General features: G+C 42.1%; 1 protein-coding gene and 1 long non-coding RNA gene across 4 annotated transcripts in view; one reads left to right on the top strand and one right to left on the bottom strand.

Annotated features, from left to right (window-relative positions):
• Positions 1-19,079, bottom strand: part of dgkza (diacylglycerol kinase, zeta a) — a 463,144-nt gene that overhangs the window by 40,872 nt on the left and 403,193 nt on the right. The window lies entirely within an intron of this gene.
• The window catches only part of LOC140729442 (uncharacterized), a 52,049-nt gene continuing 34,766 nt past the window's right edge, over positions 1,797-19,079 (top strand). Inside the window, exon 1 of the long non-coding RNA XR_012099326.1 lies at positions 1,797-1,922. This is a non-coding gene — a long non-coding RNA (uncharacterized lncRNA). The remainder of the gene's footprint in view (positions 1,923-19,079) is intronic.

Genomic DNA, 19,079 nt, shown 5'->3' with positions numbered 1-19,079 from the left:
TGAACAAACTCACTGGAGAGCCACTAAAGCTAGTAGATATAGATAGATGGATAGGTTCTTGATTAGCCAGGACATCAAAGGGTTTGGGGAGAAGGCAGGGGAGTGGGGATGACTGGAAGAATTGGATCAGTCCATGATTGAATGGTGGAGCAGACTCGACGGGCCGAATGGCCTACTTCTGCTCTTATATTTTATGGTCTTATTAACTGGTTTATTCAGTAAAAAACAAGTAACAAACATCATACTGAGAGTTTTGGAAGAAGAGGCCTGCTCAATCCAATATTACATGACATTTTTATATGCTAAAGATCAAATGTAACAGCAGGACAATCTGACAGTAACAATGTATCTACAATGCTTCCTTTGAATTACGTAACATTTCCAAACACCTTCTTCAGGAAGGGTAAGACAAAGAAATACATACCAATCCTCATAGAGGGATCAGAAGTAGAGAGAGTGAGCAGTTTCAAGTTCCTGGTTGTCAAGATCTCTAAGGATCTAACCTGGTCCCAACTTATCGATGTAGTTATAAAGAAGGCAAGACAGCGGCTATACTTCATTAGGAGCTTGAAGAGATTGGTATGTCAACAAAACACTCAAAAACTTCTATAGATGTACCGTGGAGAGCATTCTGACAGGCTGCATCACTATCTGGTATGGGGCGGGGGGGGGGGCGGGGAGCCACTGCACAGGACAGAAAGAAACTGCAGAAGGTTGTAAATCTAGTCAGCTCCATCTTGGGTACTAGCCTACAAAGTACCCAGGACATCTTTAGGGAGCAGTGTCTCAGAAAGGCAGCGTCCATTATTAAGGACCCCCAGCACCCAGGGCATGCCCTTTTCTCATTGTTACCATCAGGTAGGAGATACAGAAGCCTGAAGGCACACACTCAGTGATTCGGGAACAGCTTCTTCCCCTCTGCCATCCGGTTCCTAAATGGACATTGAACCCGTGAACACTACCTCACTTTTCTGAATATATATTATCTCTGTTTTTGCACGATTTTTAATCTATTCAATATACGTATACTGTAATTGATCTACTTGTTTTTTTAATATTATTATTTTTCTTCTACATTATGTATTGCATTGAACTGCTGCTGCTACGTTAACAAATTTCACGACACATGCCGGTGACAATAAACCTGATTCTGATTCTTCGCCCCCACACTCCAGACACCCAAAATGAATGTTAAATCCCGCCATTCCTGCATATGCAGGCTTCCACAGTCAAGTGACTGGCCATTGTTCAGAGTTGCATTTTAACAGTCGGGAGACTGGCCGCTGTTCAAATTACTATTTGCTATATACCATAATTGCAGAATACGTCCTAACACCTTCAGCGTCAGCCTCAGATACTGGTGAGATAAACTTCTTGAAATCAATAGCAATATCAACTAATTTTCTCCAGAGTAGAAGATTTTATTTCCTAGTGTCACCCTGTATCACTCGAATTCTCATCTAATTTCGGGGGTATAGTGGTTGATTGATTCTGCAACATTTGCCAACCTTTCCCAGTATTTTTTGTTAACCTATGGAATGCTTGTTAAATTAGAAATCAGCATGATATTCAAAACTGGCTCACTCTGCAGTATTAAGTAGCAAGAGAATCTCCCGACAAAAAAAATTGAAGAGATACTTCATTACGAGCCAAGCAATTCTACATCCAATGGACCAAATCAAATTCTGCAGCCTGCTACATCCTGTCATAAATGCTGGTGAATAATTTAGCTGCTAGCTTGAGAAGGTTCCAAGAACATATTTCTGCACTCTGTGATGCTGGAGCTCAGTACATGATTTGCGAACACAATGCTGAAGCAGTTGCACATACCTTCAGCCCAGATCAGAAGATGGAGAGCCCACATCCGTGCCTTCTGAGAGCCCCATCATCACAGAGAAGCTCTGGTCAAACTGATTCAATACGTATGTAACCAGCTGTCCGCTGAATATTATTTTTTGACATGTTTTACATGTAGATTGTGGTGGTTGTGCTAAGTTCCTTGTCGGCCTAGTAAGTTAGCCTTTCTAGTAATTTAACTACTAGGCAATATATTGTTAAAGTTTTGGTAAAAGTTTATTTTTATCTTACTTTATTGCTTCACGACCGAATGTGAATGTAACAGAGCAATGTGAATGGGTTAATCTTTGTTCACATAGCGTGAGCAAGAAGAGTTTGTTTCAGGGTTTAACCTATACATGTTTGGAAGTTAAGCACGTGTGTGCCAAACCACTTAGTTAAGATGAGCTGTAATTGTTTATATTTTTGATGCTGTGTATAAGGTTGATGGGATTCTAATGTTGTTTGTATTGCTTTTTAGAATTGCCACTACCTTATTGGTTTTGTATATCTTGGTTTACTTATTTTCATACTGCATACGTAACTAGTTGATACACAAGGGTGTGGACTGAAATTAAGCTGAAATTGTAACAGCAGGAACTGTGTTTTTTTAAGTTCATTTTTTGTTTTTATTTTGATACTTTCTTTCTGCATTAAAGCATCTAAAGCAGATAAAGGAATTAAAGACCCAATTTGTTGTGCAGAGTGTGTATTTTTCCCAGGCTACACGTATGATGCTAAAACGAAAGGCAGGGAAGCACCAACTGGTCAAAAGAAGTTTTTAATTGTCCCTAGCCTGGAGAACATCTAATTTTCCAATTTCAGGTAACCTTTACCTCCTGTGTTCCCCTTTCTTCCTCCTTGTGACCCACTTCCAGTCCTGTCATTTCTGTTCCCTATATCTCTCGTCCCAAATTATCCATTTTCATCCCCCTCCCCATGTGGCTCTGCCCTCCATCAACTCCCCATGATCAACTTTCATACTTTTGTGGTCTTTGTGCCCCTGCTCATCATCCTCCACCCTCCCCTCACCTGGCTGAATTGGCCTATTTGTTTCCTTGTCTTCTTCCACTGATTACCTACCCAACTCCACCCCTCCTTGTCCCTAACTGACTCCATCTGCCCATCACATCCCTATGGAACGGAAAAACCACACTGCAAATAGTACCTCCTGCCACAAATACTGCTGCTCCCAATTCTGATTAAAAAAAACCTGTACTGCCCTTCAAAAAGATGGACAGGCAAAAAGGCAGGGGAGGGAGGACTTTTGGGAAAAATAAGATTACTAGGTTTGGCCTGCAACCTGTTATTGGGGGGGGGGGTAGGGGGGAAGATGCTTTTGTGTTTGCTGTTTAAGCTTCCTCAAGCTGACAAGCACATCTGATTATTGCTTGGTGTGGCAAGTCATTATTTCACCAGATGTTTAGCTCCAGGCTAGAGACAATTAAAACTTTTTTTTGACCAGTTGGTGCTGGGGCCTCACTTGCCTGTGGGGGCTGTGAAGGAAAGCTGTTTGTTGGGGCTGGAATTAGGACGAGAATGCACAGAGTTCAGTTAAAAAAAGAAAGCTATCTACTCAAACAAGGGAAAGTCGGAACAAAAACTAAATACAAAGTAGGAAGAGATCAGAAGCCTATTGCCTTCTGTGAATCCAACTAATCTCTAAATTCTCACAACATGTAGAGAGTTAATTAATACTTATCACATTTCAGAGGGGAATATGTGTTTTTGATCATTACCTAAAAAGGTACTCTAAAGACAAAACTACTCCTTTAAATTCCTTGGCGTTACCATTTCAGAGGATCTGTCCTGGGCCCAGCATGGAACTGCCATTACAAAGAATGACAGTGCCTCTACTTTCTTAGGAGATTCGGCATGTCACCTAAAACTTCTATAGATGCACGGTGGAGACTATCTTCAAAAAGGAGTGAATATGGCCCAGTCCATAATGGGTAAACCCTCCCCAGCACTGAGCACATTTACAAGGAGCACTGTTGCAAGAAAGCATCATCTATCATCAAGAACCTTCCTCCTCCATCCAGGCCATGCTCTCTTCTCGCTGCTGCCATCGAGATACAGGAGCCTCAAGTCCCACACCATCAGGTTCAAGCATGTTTATTACCCGTCAGCCATCAGGCTCTTGAACCAGTGGGGATAAATTCAATCACCCCAACACTGAACTGATTCCACATCCTATGGACTTACTTTTAAGGACTCTATAACCTGTGTACTCAATATTTATTACTTAATTTTATTAGTTATTTTTGTATTTGCACAATTTGCTGCCTTTTGCACATGTCTCTGTTGTGTGTTTTTTCCATTGATTCTATTGTGTTTCTTTTTATTTACTGTGAATGCTTGTAAGAAAATGAATCTCAGGATAGTCAATGGTGACATACATGTACCTTGATAATAAATTTACTTGAACATTAAACTTTGAAAATTCATCATGTGCAAGATCATACAGTTTTCCTACACTCTGTTTTATTGTGTTACTCATATTAAACTGCAGCTCGCATAAATTCCAGTAACCAGTTCATCATCTCAACCCTGGGAGCAGAACTACAATCTGTACCTTGCCACTGATATGCTTACAATGCACTGTAAACTAAAAAGCGTTGTACTTACATTGTGCCATTCAAGTCCTTGCCAGCCTACCCCAAAGCTTGTGGTACAGGAAATGTGGCTGTAAATGTTTACACAAAGTTCCAGGAAGTGGTAGGGTGGTGGTGAACAAGCTCTTTATTTTAGCATGGGGAATAGACATTGGCCATCGGACTGGGATAACTCCTCAATGAAGCAGAGCGATGGGATCACACTTACTCAGTTAAGAGAACTGGCTATTCCTGTTCACACAACCTCACAGTGAACTGATGGATGAGGTCATGGACATGCCAACAGGGAGTGTCAGCGATAGTCACTGTTAGTGCATATTCTGGAGTTACGGAATATAGAAAATATTAATTTCAACAATGACCAGTCCTCAAATCTGAATGTGGACTGTAGATTGAATTTAAAATGCTGCTCAGAGCAGTGTTCTTCCTGGCACTCCAGATTTGGGTTGATTGCAAACCAGGAAACTCTCCATTGACCTGAGATGACTGCAGATGCATGAATGCAGCTTGGAGACAACACTGACTAACACTCATTTTGGGTGTCTGGAGCATCGGTGTGAAGATCTAGCCATTTCAAAATTATAGGTAAATTGAATTGTGGATTGTGGATACATTGTAACTATAGAATTGTCCTTTGATCATTAACATAAAAACATAGCTTGTGTAAGCTGAATAAAGATTTTTATACTACCAGCATCATGTCTTTCACTGACGGTCACAACAATCACTTTACGAAGAAATGTGAGAGCAAAGTTTCAAACAGTTTAGTTTAGCATCTAAACAGGGACAGGGATTGAAGTTAGTAACTTTGATCTTAGAGTGATAGAGTTGTGCAGCACAGAAATGAACCCTCAGCTAATCACATCTACACTGGCATTATTGTCCATCTACACTCATCTCATACTGCTGCATTAAGGCCATATCCTTTTATGCCTCACCAACGACCCTCTGGTAAGATGGTAGCGTGCTTGGCCAAAGCGGCAACAGATAGTGCAAATGTGTGTCTTAAACGTTTTCCGAATAATCACAAGACCCTGTTGGGACACTGTCAAATACAGAATACTGCACGTTCAGTTCATTGCTGTGTGACCTTGATTGTTGCGAGCTCCAGACCCTCAGAGGGTGGCATCATCAATTACAGCAATCCGGGGGAGGAGGTGCCAGAGACAGTGTGGGAGAGAGCAGAGGCACGGCAGGCATGCTGCAATCCATGCTGGGCTGAGGGCTGGCTCTCCCATCAGTGCTGCCCTCCAGTGTTTGCTTCTTGGAAGGCAAGCTGGATTGCCTTCGTCTGCGGCTGACCCGTTGCAAGACAAACGAGAATATCTGCAGATGGTGGAAACCCGAGCAATATACACAAAGGGTTTCGGCCCGAAACGTTGACTGCACTCTTTTCCTAGCCACCGCCTGGCCTGCTGAGTTCCTCCATTGTTAGACAAGCTGAATTGCCTTTGTCTGTTGCCGATCTAGCGCAAGACAAGTTGGATTACCTTTGTCTGCTGTTGACCCAGCGCAAGATGAGAAACTGCTGTGTATTTGTTCTTGCAGAAACATGGCTCCAGAACATCATCCCATGCACCATCAATCTGTGTGACTGTCTGTACTGTGTTTTGCACCTTGGCCCCAGAGGAACGCTGTTTCATTTAGCTGTAAACATGTGTGTGGTTAAATGACAATTAAACTTCAACTCCAATTTAATTGCCTGTCTAAATGCCTCTTTAAAATGGTGATTGAATTTGACTTCTCCACTGCACATTCCAGATTCAACCACTCTGTAAAAACTTACCCTTCAGATCGCCTTCAAAACTCCATTCTCTCATCATAAATCTATGCTGTCTTGTTTTGATACTCAGAAGGTGGCTCTCTACCTCAAAGATCTGCAGAGTTTGCTTGAGGAGAGAGTATTGAGCATTTTATTCCAGCAATTTAGCTCACTGTAACCCAGCTAAATCTTCATTTGGGCACAGCAGAATTATAAAGACCACTAAAAGTTAATGATTAGCCCTGGACTTGTTACAGCTAACTTGAGACATAGCCTTCTGCTCCTGAATCTTATGGTGTCCATGTGAATTAATAACTTGCTGAAAAGTTCATGGCTCTTGTGTAGTATGAAGTAAAGACCTTGGGAAATTGCAGAGATTAGGAAGGCTTAGGAAGAGAACAGTAGAAAAGATGGTACATTTGAATGCAAAAATGCAAATATCATGTAAGTAATGGAATCAAATGTTGGTGCTTAGTCAGCATTATACCTCAATGTTATGGAACCTCCTGTTGTCTCCTGGAGATGACTATAGATAGCATTTTTCAGCTGTACAAGTCCTATTCACAGGCCACCTCTCTTTATACTACACAATGCTATAAGAGGTCTAGGTAGTCAAATATGAAATGTACTTGAAGGACAGGTTACCTTTGTTGCAGGATTTTCATAGAAGAGATCTCGGGTCAGATAGTCTTGAACAATTCCATGGAGTTCCAGGATAGACTGACGCAGGTTTAACAGGCAATAGTGATTTGATGACTTAAAAGGAAGAGCAGTCTGAGTTGGGGGTTTTGGGAAAAGGGTTGGTGGCAGCATATTGGATTAGCAGTAAGTGACTTGAAGGTGCTGAGAGAGGGAACTAAGAAAGGTTAACTGTTCAAAATATCAGCTAAGTGAGGGTAGGAAGACAAGCTGGTGAATAGCAGCTTAATTGGAATAGAACAGAGTGGGAGATGGGACATGGAAAAAATATGGAGAGTAATGTCTGGTTAATGCTGGGAGCATTACAGAAACACCGGCAGCTGAGGAACATTTCTTTATGTCACAGTCTGCATGATCTGGAATCTGATACTTGAAAGGGTGTGAAAACAGGTTCAAAAAGTTTTAAAATTAAAAAGTTTTAAAAAAGCAAAAATTTGCAGGAACAGTAAATTGTGGGATTAGTAGAGTTGCTCCTTCAAGTGCTGGCACAGATGGAATGGCTCTTTCAATGATAATTGCCACAACAAACAGAAACAGTCACTGAGTAATAGTATCTGAACAATAAACTTAATCTTACAGAAATAAAATGTCAATCGAGTAAAAGTCTAATTCTGGAGCTTAAGTGCCATTGCTTAAATAAAACTCTTAGAAGCCTGAAACTCTCAGGAATGATGCACTGAATTGCAGCCCTGCCCACATCACAATCCTTGCTTAAGTCTTCGTACAAAAGAACCACAGCATTCATACTAATCTATATTTTTTTAGAGAAGAGACTGAACACCTCTGAAATTTTCAGATGAACAGAGCGATTTGGCATGGCTTGGAAAGGTCAGGCCATGTCTAGTGAACCTGATTTAACAGTGACTAAATAATAGGCAACTGAATGCCGATAGAGTTTATTTGCAGAGAACTACAGAAGATGCAAGAGAGTGCAAGGTAAAAGCTGAAGGCCATGGAACTAAATGCTAGTTAGGAAAGTGGCTGAACATTAGAAGCAAAGCTTTTAGCTGCCATTAATAACATTTTGCAGGATATTGTGCAAAGGGTAAACTTGGTCACAGATCAGCCGCAGTTGAACGTTCAAACACTCAAGATGCTCTGACCCTAAATTATTAAGTCTGCTCCAGAATTTCACTCATACAAATATTTCATAATGAAATGGGAAAGCATGGCTCATTAATCAGCCTCAACACTCAAAGCTAAATCGCCGTCCAAGGATAATCATCACCACCAGTGTCATAAAAGGTGGTGATTATCAAAGGCATTGCAAATGCTGGAAGTCTAAATAAAAGCAGAAGATGCTGAAAACACTCAGTGTGGGAAGGGAATTACAGCTAATGTTTCAAGTCAAGGGCACTTCAACAGAGCCTACAGAAAAGCTTTGCTGCATGATATACTGTATATTCTCTTCAGCTTGGTAAAAGGAGCCATGGTTCCTTTTTGGCTTAAGTGTGCACTCTTTACTGGCCTGGAGTAAGGACTCCAATAAATGATCTATCGTTACAGAAAATTCTTCCCTTCTGTCAGAGTCCTGCTGCACTGAATAATGCCTGCTGTATGCCTGCACCACTGGACAATCTATACACATATTTGTCTGGCAGAGAAAAATGCAATAAAAGCATAGTGAAGAGATCTGTGGAGGACTGTAATTTACAACGTGGCATATTGAGTTTGTCCTGCAGTACCAAAAGATAATGTAGGGGATTGGCTGACACGAAGCCCGAAGGTTCAGAAACACAAGATCAATTTCTGTCATAGTAGATGGAGAGAAGTAAAGCCAATTAATGAAATACTCTCGAGTAATTATAATGAAACACATTAGACTTTTAGAAATTCCTAACAATAGAAAATCTGCAGAGGCTAGAAATCGAAGTAACACACACAAGATGCTGGAGGAACTCAGCAGATCAGGCAGCATCTATGGAAAAGAATAAAGAGTCGACACAGTCGACATGGAAAAGAGTAATCAGGATTCCTGAATCCTGGTGAAGGGTCTCGACCTGAAACGTCAACTGTTTACTCTTTTTGTGTATGTTTTTCAGCATTTTGTGCATGTGTTTTTATAAAATCTTACCTGATTCACTAATGTCCATTTGTGAAAGGAAACCTGTTTCCTTACCTGGTCTAGACAAAATACAATTTCAGATCCATGTACTGTAAATGACACTTATCTTCCCTATGGAATGGCCTAGTAAACTGCTCAGAAATATGAAACAGCAATAACAAAAATAATAAAATAAGATAAATGATCTGGCATCCACAAAGGCAGGGAGTGCCAAAAGTACAGAGGCACATTTAGCCTAGATGATCCTTAAAAACTTCCCGAAAAATATCTGGGGACTTGTTCCTGAAATGGGATACATTCCAACCAAAAAGCTGACAATGATGCTCACTGAATCACACTTATATCCCAGACTCCTTCATCACAGTCCCTGGGCTTGTCTTGTACTGACAACAGAACAGTCCACCAGAGATAATGATACAAAGATGTACAGTTGGAAACAGTGGTCCTGGGAATCCCCAGAGGTGCCTCAAGGCTCCATAAATTCTGAAATGCATGCAAAGAAAAGCCCCAGTTAATCTGGGGATCTTAAAACAAAGATGAGAAGTTTCTTTAGCCAGAGGGTGATGAATCTGTGGAATTCTTTTGGTACAGACAGCCAGGCAGGACAAGTCTGGTAAAGTCCAAGTCCAAGGAGGGTGGCACGACGCTTTACACTACAGGCAAGCGCTGTTGCCTGTAAGGGGTTTGTACGTTCTCCCCGAGACCATGCGAGTTTCCTCCGGCTGCTCCGGTTTTTTCCCACAGTCCAAAGTCGTACTGGTTGCTAGGTTAATTGATCATTGTAAACTTTCCTGTGATTAGGTTAGGATTAAATTGGGGGGATTGCTGGACAGCATGGCTCGAAGGGCTGGAAGGGCCAATTTGCACTGCATCGCAATAAATAAATAAATAAACAAATAAAGAAAGAAAGAAAGAAAGAAAGAAAGAAAGAAAGAAAGAAAGAAAGAAAGAAAGCCATTGGTATATTTAAGGCAGAGGTTGATAGATTCTTGATTCAGCAGGACTTCAAAGGATATGGGGAGAAGGCAAGAAAATGGGGTTGAGAGGGATAACAAATCAGCCATGATGGAATGGTGGAGCAGACATAATGGGCTGAATGGCCTAATTCTGCTCCTAGGTCTCATTAACATCACCACTCCCTCAACTGATGAGTCTGTACTCTGCCATGTCAAACAAGTAGTGAATACAGGAAGGATAAAGAATGAACTTCAGTGACAAGATTTCACTGTTCATCATCAGTAATGGCTCGATCATCTGGATGAGCTCATTATGTCTTGAAAAACCAAGGCTGGTAGTGCATCGGATAGTAACTGACTCAAAATCACCTCCACACAAATACTGCTGATTCCTTATCATCACCAGGTTGTAGTTCCAGGTTTAGTATCACTATCAGGACCATCTCCAGTAAGCGAAGATAACAGCTATATTAAATATATCTTAGGCTTATATTACAAGAGGTAAAGTATTACAAGAACTACTCTGAATTATACAGGATTGAATGCACTCTCCTGTTGATATAAAATGACCAACCATTATCAATTATATGGATATGAGAAATTCTGAATAAGTACATAACTGATTATTTGCTTTACTTTTGTCTGCCTTTGAAGCTTTCTGTTGGCAATTTTGTGTTCTTTAATGAGAGTCCCTGTGGACTAGAAAGCAATGGTTATTATCCATTCCTCTGGGAGACCTTTCAGCTCATGTTCAGCTTTGACAGCTGAGCTGGAAACCACACATCCTGCAAGGCTGAAGGGATGTGTGTACTTTGATTTGATTTTAAAAGCACATTACCTAAAAGCTTTACTACATTCAAGGCTACAGAATCAAAGAAGTTGGCTGCATTTTGCAATTTTTCTTGCCTTAAAATATGGCTACTTAGCTTCTGTAGTGATGGAAGCATATAGTTCCACAGTATTAAAAACTTTTTTGCAATGCACTGATAAAAAGCTCCCCACAAACTTTATAATACTGAAATTACATTTTCAACTTATAAATAAGCACTTGTAAAAACCACTTTAGTGTCCAACATAACTCATGTCTAACACACATTGCATTTTTCAGTGTAGCCATAGTTCTGTTGCAGGATATGCATCAGCTAATTGGTGCAAAGAAAGGTCCAACCGACAGCAAAGAGGTAAATGACCAGATAATCTGTTCTGATGAAGTTGCTTGATGGTATTAATTCATGCAGAGAAAAATGACCTAGATTGCCAATTCACGGTCAAGCAGTCGAGTGTGTCTGCGAATCCCACCAATGTGATGGAACTGGGCATCAGATGACATTCAAGTGCATTACAACAAACATAATGTCCTAGCCTACGCAGAATCAAAAGACAAATTTAGCTCACGGTAGGGAATATAAAGATGAGGCCAACTCCTGCACAGCTTCTCACTGGTAGCAGAAAAAATTTACGTCAAAAATTATTCCCTAGCCCATTTTATTTGTTACGGCAATAAGTAACACAGCAGGGAGGGTAATGATAGCAAAATTTTAGGTGCTTTAGATAGATAGATAGATAGATAGATACTTTATTCATCCCCATGGGGAAATTCAACTTTTTTCCAATGTCCCATACACTTGTTGTAGCAAAAACTCATTACATACAATACTTAACTCAGTAATAATATGATATGCATCTAAATCACTAACTCAAAAGCATTAATAATAGCTTTAAAAAGTTCTTAAGTCCTGGCAGTTGAATTGTAAAGCCTAATGGCATTGGGGAGTATTGACCTCTTCATCCTGTCTGAGGAGCATTGCATCGACAGTAACCTGTCGCTGAAACTGCTTCTCTGTCTCTGGATGGTGCTATGTAGAGGATGTTCAGGGTTTTCCATAATTGACCGTAGCCTACTCAGCGCCCTTCGCTCAGCTACCAATGTTAAACTCTCCAGTACTTTGCCCACGACAGAGCCCGCCTTCCTTGTCAGCTTATTAAGACGTGAGGCGTCCTTCTTCTTAATGCTTCCTCCCCAACACGCCACCACAAAGAAGAGGGCGCTCTCAACAACTGACCTGTAGAACATCTTCAGCATCTCACTGCAGACATTGAATGACGCCAACCTTCTAAGGAAGTACAGTCGACTCTGTGCCTTCCTGCACAAGGCATCTGTGTTGGCAGTCCAGTCTAGCTTCTCGTCCAACTGTACTCCCAGATACTTGTAGGTCTTAACCTGCTCCACACATTCTCCATTAATGATCACTGGCTCCATATGAGGCCTAGATCTCCTAAAGTCCACCACCATCTCCTTGGTCTTGGTGACATTGAGACGCAGGTAGTTTGAGTTGCACCATATCACAAAGTCCTGTATCAGTTTCCTATACTCCTCCTCCTGTCCATTCCTGACACACCCCACTATGGCCGTGTCATCAGCGAACTTCTGCACATGGCAGGACTCCGAGTTATATCTCAGGTTTACTGAGATGTAAACCTTTTGTTACCCAACTTCTTTTTCCTGGCTGAAGCCATCTCATCTGGAGGTGTTTCTTGCACTTACTCTGACTGCAGTTTGCATACTGCCAAACGTTGAGCAAGCACTCGATGTATTGAGTGCCATGACTAACGAAAGAGAAACAGGCTTTACGCATCCCCGTCGGGGATTTCAATCAGACTAGCTTGAAGAAATCTCTGCGCAATTACCATCAGTACATCACCTACAGCACCAGCGGACCCAACACACTCGACCATTGCCACACTAACATCAAGGATGCCTACACGTCCATCCCTAGACTTGAGAAATCTGATCATCTGGCTGTCCGCCTCCTGCCTGCATACAGGCAGAGGCTCATGAGCATGGCACCAGAGGTAACGACAACAAAGGGGTGGTCACTGGAAGCAGAGCAGTGGCTATAGAATTTAAATGGCCACTACTGAGTACATCTACAAGGAGCACTCCATAAGAAAGCGGCATCCATCATCAAGTACCTCCACTGTCCAGGCCATCGGGATGGTGATACAGGACCTGAGATCCCACACTACCAGGTTCCCTTGAACAGTCTGACTCCTGAACCAGTGTGGATAACTTCACTCAACTCAAATCTAAACTGATTCCATAACCTATGGACTCACTTTCAAGGAGTCTACAACTCGTGCTCTCAGTATTACACATGCATTTATTTATTTGTACAGTTTGGCTGCTTTTTTGCACATTGATTGTTTTTCAGTCTTTGTGTGTAGTTTTTCCTTGATTTTATTATATTTCTCTGTTCTACTCTGAATGCCTGCAAGACAATGAATCTCAAGTTAGTATATGATGACACGTATGTACTTTGATAATACGTTTTCTTTGAAATTTATGAATCAGCTGAAGGTACTAATCTACATACAGCCAACATATCATCAACATTTAAAGGTACCTCAAATCATTCTAATCAAATGTTGTGTTGCATTAGCACATAAGCTAATAAAAGAAAATGTAATCAATCTGCAACAATTTAACACATATTTTTACTGATCCCACAGTAAAAATCTCTCGGGGAATAATTATAGGTATTTTTTCTAAACATGGATTATCTCTGCAGGCATGTTGTACACTCTCTAGCACCAGAGCAAAGTATACTGTGATTACACATCTGCCACTGGCAGTTGGCAGTTGCAATGATGATACAATAGCACCAGAAGGGTACCAGCCATTGAAGTGCTACGTTTGATTTCTTCCTGCTGTGTAATTAAGCTGGGGATGACAATTTGGTAATACATTAACCAACTAAATCCTGCATGACCCGAGTGTGAGGTAGTTGGTAATTTATGTTCCGTTTATTGCATCTCGTACAATAGAAAACCTATGAGTGTCATGAGCCCTACAGCCTCTGTGGCTTGCTGTAGAGCGTTGAGCTTCTTGGGGTTTTGAGCACCCGTATCTACTAATGGTTATCTTAAATAGATTTGTTAAGCCCTTGTGCTTTTGATTTAATCTTGTCAAGTTAACTGTGGTTGGCACGTGTTTTCCACATTCTACGATTATTCAAAGAGGACTCTTGTTCAGTGCCTTAGCAGAGTCATTGCATTGGAGAGAATGAATTGTCTCGTGCTGTCTCTCAGTCGCTCTTCCAAGAGTCTGTTGGCATTCCTACATCTAACTTCTTGATTCCGTCTCTTCATGGGGAATCTGTCACCCTCCTCTCCTAGCTCAAGCCGTGAGCCTGCTGTCCTCCACTCCTTAGCTCGAATCATTGTCAGTGCTTCCTGTGACTGAGAGCCTACCATTTCTCCACACTTGGGTCCAGCCTTGTCCTCCGAGAACACACCGTGACAATGAGATAAATTGCTCTAATCTATCCTGCATTTAGACAAGTGTAAATTCTTTGTGATGTGAATCGGGAAGAGGCTAATGAGCTGTTATACTCATGGAAAGCGGCCAGTGAGTGAGTGGGCCAGTGAAGGAGTGGAGATTTGAGGCTTTGACTTGAGAGATTCTGGCAGTTTTGGCAGTTGGACTGTGCAATCAAGTCAATCAAGATTTGAATAGCTCTGACTCAGCAGAAAGCCGTTGCTTAGACAATCAAGATTTGAATAGCTCAGACTCAGCAGAAAGCAGCTGATTGGGCAATGAAGGTCAGGTCACCGAGCAGTTTGAAAAACTCAAACAAATAAATACAGGGGTAGCTCAAGTGGAGCAGCCTGTGGAAAGTGGCCAGTGAAGGAGTGGAGATTTGAGGCTTTGATTCGAGGGGCTTCGACGAGCAGAGGCTGAGGACGAGCTTCACTCCAAGTGAGGTAAGGCCAGGTAAGTTCCTTTCAAAGGAGAAAGTTTCAAAAGTTGAGGCAAGTATTGGGTAGGTCATGGCAGCTGAGATCAGCCCTGTGGTTTGTTCATCCTGCAGTATGTGGGAAATCAGGGATACTTCCAGTGTCCCTGATGACTATGTGTGCAGGAAGTGTGTCCAGCTGCAGCTTCTGGCAGACTGCATTGAGCGTCTGGAGCTGCGATTGGATTCATACTGGAGCATCTGTGATGCTGAGAAAGTCGTGAATAGCACGTTCAGTGAGTTGGCCACACCGCAGGTAAAGGCTACACAGGCAGAAAGGGAAGGGGTGGCCACTAGACAGCGTAGCAGTAGGCAGGTAGTGCAGGAGTCCCCTGAGGTCATCTCCCTCCTAAACAGATATACTGTTTTGGATACTGTTGGGGGAGATGTCTCATCAGGGGAAGGCAGCAGCAGCCGAGTTCATTGCACCATGGTTGGCTCTGCAGCACAGGAGGGAAGGAAAAGGAGTGGGAGAGATATAGTGATAGGGGATTCGATTGTAAGGGGAATAGATAGGCGTTTCTGCGGCCGCAAACGAGACTCCAGGATGGTATGTTGCCTCCCTGGTGCAAGAGTCAAGGATGTCTCTGAGTGGCTGCAGGACATTCTGGAATGGGTAGGTGAACAGCCAGTGGTCGTGGTGCACATAGGTACCAACGATATAGGTAAAAAAATGGGATGAGGTCCTACAAGGTGAATTTAGGGAGTTAGGAGATAAACTCAAAAGTAGGACCACAAAGGTAATAATCTCTGGATTACTACCAGTGCCACGTGCTAGTCAGAGTAGAAATAGGAGGATATTTCAGATGAATACGTGGCTTGAAAAATGGTGCAAGGGGGAGGTGGAACCGGTATAAACAAGACGGTCTGAACCTGGGCTGGACTGGAACCAATGTCCTAGGGGGAGCATTTGCTACTGCTGTTCAGGAGGCTTTAAACAAATGTGGCAGGGGGATGGGAACAAGTGCAGAGAGACAGAGGGGTGTAAAATGAGGGTAGAAGCAAAAAGTAGTAAGGTGAAAAGTAAAAGTGGCAGGCAGGCAAATCCAGGGCAAAAAGCAAAAAGGGCCACTTTTCAACATAAGTGTATAAGGGCTAAGAATGTTTTAAAACAAACCTGAAGGCTTTGTGTGTCAATGCGAGGAGCATTCGTAACAAGGTGGATGAATTGAATGTGCAGATAGTTATTAATGAATATGATATAGTTGGAATCAGAGACATGGCTCCAGAGTGACCAAGGATGTGAGTTCAACATCCAGGAATATTCAATATTCAGGAGGGATAGACAGGAAAGAAAAGGAGGTGGGGTAGCATTGCTGGTTAGAGAGGAGATTAACGCAATAGAAAGGGAGGACATTAGCCTGGAGGATGTGGAATCGATATGGGTAGAGCTGCATAACACTAAGGGGCAGAAAACGCTGGTGGGAGTTGTGTACAGGCCACCTAACAGTAGTAGTGATGTTGGGGATGGCATTAGATAGGAAATTAGAAATGCGTGCAATAAAGGGACAGTAGTTATAGTGGGTGACTTCAATCCACATATAGATTGGGTGAACCAAATTGGTAAGGGTGCTGAGGAAGAGGATTTCTTGGAATGTATGCGGGATGGTTTTCTGAACCAACATGTCGAGGAACCAACTAGAGAGCAGGCCATTCTAGACTGGGTATTGAGCAATGAGGAAGGGTTAGTTAGCAATCTTGTCGTGCAAGGCCCCTTGGGTAAGGGTGACCATAATATGGTGGAATTCTTCATTAAGATGGAGAGTGACATAGTTAATTCAGAAACAAAGGTTCTGAACTTGAAGGGTAACTTTGAAGGTATGAGATGTGAATTAGCTAAGATAGACTGGCAAATGATACTTAAAGGGTTGACTGTGGATATGCAATGGCAAGCATTTAAAGATCGCATGGATGAACTACAACAATTGTTCATCCCAGTTTGACAAAAGAATAAACCAGGGAAGGTAGTGCACCCATGGCTGACAAGGGAAATTAGGGATAGTATCAAATCCAAAGAAGAAACATATAAATTAGCAAAAAAAAAGCGGCACACCTGAGGACTGGGAGAAATTCAGAGACCAGCAGAGGAGGACAAAGGCTTAATTAGGAAAGGGAAAAAAGATTATGAGAGAAAGCTGGTAGGGAACATAAAAACTGACTGTAAAAGCTTTTATAGATACGTGAAAAGAAAAAGATTGGTCAAGACAAATGTAGGTCCTTTACAGTCAGAAACAGGTGAATTGATCATAGGGAACAAAGACATGGCAGACCAATTGAATAACTATTTTGGTTCTGTCTTCACTAAGGAGGACATAAATAATCTTCCGGAAATAGTAAGGGACCGAGGGTCTAGTGAGATGGAGGAACTGAGAGAAATACATGCTAGTAGGGAAGTGGTGTTAGGTAAATTGAAGGGATTAAAGGCAGATAAATCCCCAGGGCCAGATGGTCTGCATCCCAGAGTGCTTAAGGAAGTAGCCCAAGAAATAGTGGATGCATTAGTGATAATTTTTCAAAACTCCTTAGATTCTGGATTAGTTCCTGAGGATTGGAAGGTGACTAATGTAACCCCACTTTTTAAAAAAGGAGGGAGAGAGAAACCGGGGAATTATAGACCGGTTAGTCTGACATCGGTGGTGGGGAAAATGCTAGAGTCGGTTATCAAAGATGTGATAACAGCACATTTGGAAAGAGGTGAAATCATCGGACAAAGTCAGCATGGATTTGTGAAAGGAAAATCATGTCTGACGAATCTTATAGAATTTTTTGAAGATGTAACTAGTAGAGGGGATGGGGAGAGCCAGTGGATGTGGTATATTTAGATTTTCAAAAGGCTTTTGACAAGGTCCCACACAGGAGATTAGTGTGCAAACTTAAAGCACACAGTATTGGGGTATGGTATTGATGTGGATAGAGAATTTTAAGAGGATAAGAGGATGCAGGGTGACTTAGATAGGTTAGGTGAGTGGGCAAATTCATGGCAGATGCAATTTAATGTGGATAAATGTGAGGTTATCCACTTTGGTTGCAAAAACAGGAAAACAGATTATTATCTGAATGGTGGCCGATTAGGAAAAGGGGAGATGCAACGAGACCTGGGTGTCATTGTACACCAGTCATTGAAGGTGGGCATGCAGGTACAGCAGGCGGTGAAAAAGGCAAATAGTATGTTGGCACTCATAGCAAAAGGATTTGAGTACAGGAGCAGGGAGGTTCTACTGCAGTTGTACAAGGCCTTGGTGAGACCGCACCTAGAATATTGTGTGCAGTTCTGGTCCCCTAATCTGAGGAAAGACATTCTTGCCATAGAGGGAGTACAGAGAAAGTTCACCAGATTGATTCCTGGGATGGCAGGACTTTCATATGAAGAAAGACTGGATCGACTAGGCTTATACTCACTGGAATTTAGAAGATTGAGGGGGGTTCTTATTGAAGCGTATAAAATTCTAAAGGGATTGGACAGGCTAGATGCAGGAAGATTATTTCCGATGTTGGGGAAGTCCAGAACGAGGGGTCACTGTTTAAGGATAAAGGGGAAGCCTTTTAGGACCGAGATGAGGAAAAACTTCTTCACACAGAGTGGTGAATCTGTGGAATTCTCTGCCACAGGAAACAGTTGAGGCCGGTTCATTGGCTATATTTAAGAGGAAGTTAGATATGGCCCTTGTGGCTAAAGGGATCAGGGGGTATGGAGAGAAAGCAGGCACAAGGTTCTGAGTTGGATGATCAGCCATGATCATACTGAATGGCGGTGCAGGCTCGAAGGGCCGAATGGCCTACTCCCGCACCTATTTTCTATGTTTCTATAAAAGTCAAAGTTGGACCAGGTTTAATTTTGGCCATGGTCATTCTCAAGAAGAATAGCATTAATAATTCATCTTTTTGAAGCATCAGCTTCATTTCATTCTGCAGAGATGTAGGTTGACCTGCTGTATGCTGCATTTTCTGATTTACTGTAGATTTTCAGCCTTGGTAGTGCTCTATTTTTGACTGACAGTGAGGGCATTGTTACCATTCTCTACACCCTCCAGCTGGAAATGCCCCCGTGTATGACTTCCGGCTAGTAAAGGCAAAAGGAAAGTACACCTCATAACGGTGAGACAGGATTGGAGATACCTATGATGAAACCCAACTCCTCCCTGAACTCCACACCTTTTGGGATTCGTATGTTCATTTATACCTTCTGTCTTGTCTCACTCATGTTGCCAAGTTCTGTCATATTTCACTTTGAGCCTGTTGGGTCCTCAAGGAACTTTCATCCCACCCATCTCATGTTTTTCAATTCCTTACTCCCCTGCCATTTTCCCAGGCTGTGACGGTCAGTGAATAAAACCATAAGAAAAAGGAGCA

This window comes from Hemitrygon akajei, chromosome 6, assembly GCF_048418815.1.
Source record: "Hemitrygon akajei chromosome 6, sHemAka1.3, whole genome shotgun sequence".
NCBI classification, from domain to species: Eukaryota; Metazoa; Chordata; class Chondrichthyes; order Myliobatiformes; family Dasyatidae; genus Hemitrygon; species Hemitrygon akajei.
The sequence above is the reverse complement of the archived record's forward strand: the minus strand, read 5'-3'. Positions and strand labels throughout refer to the sequence as shown.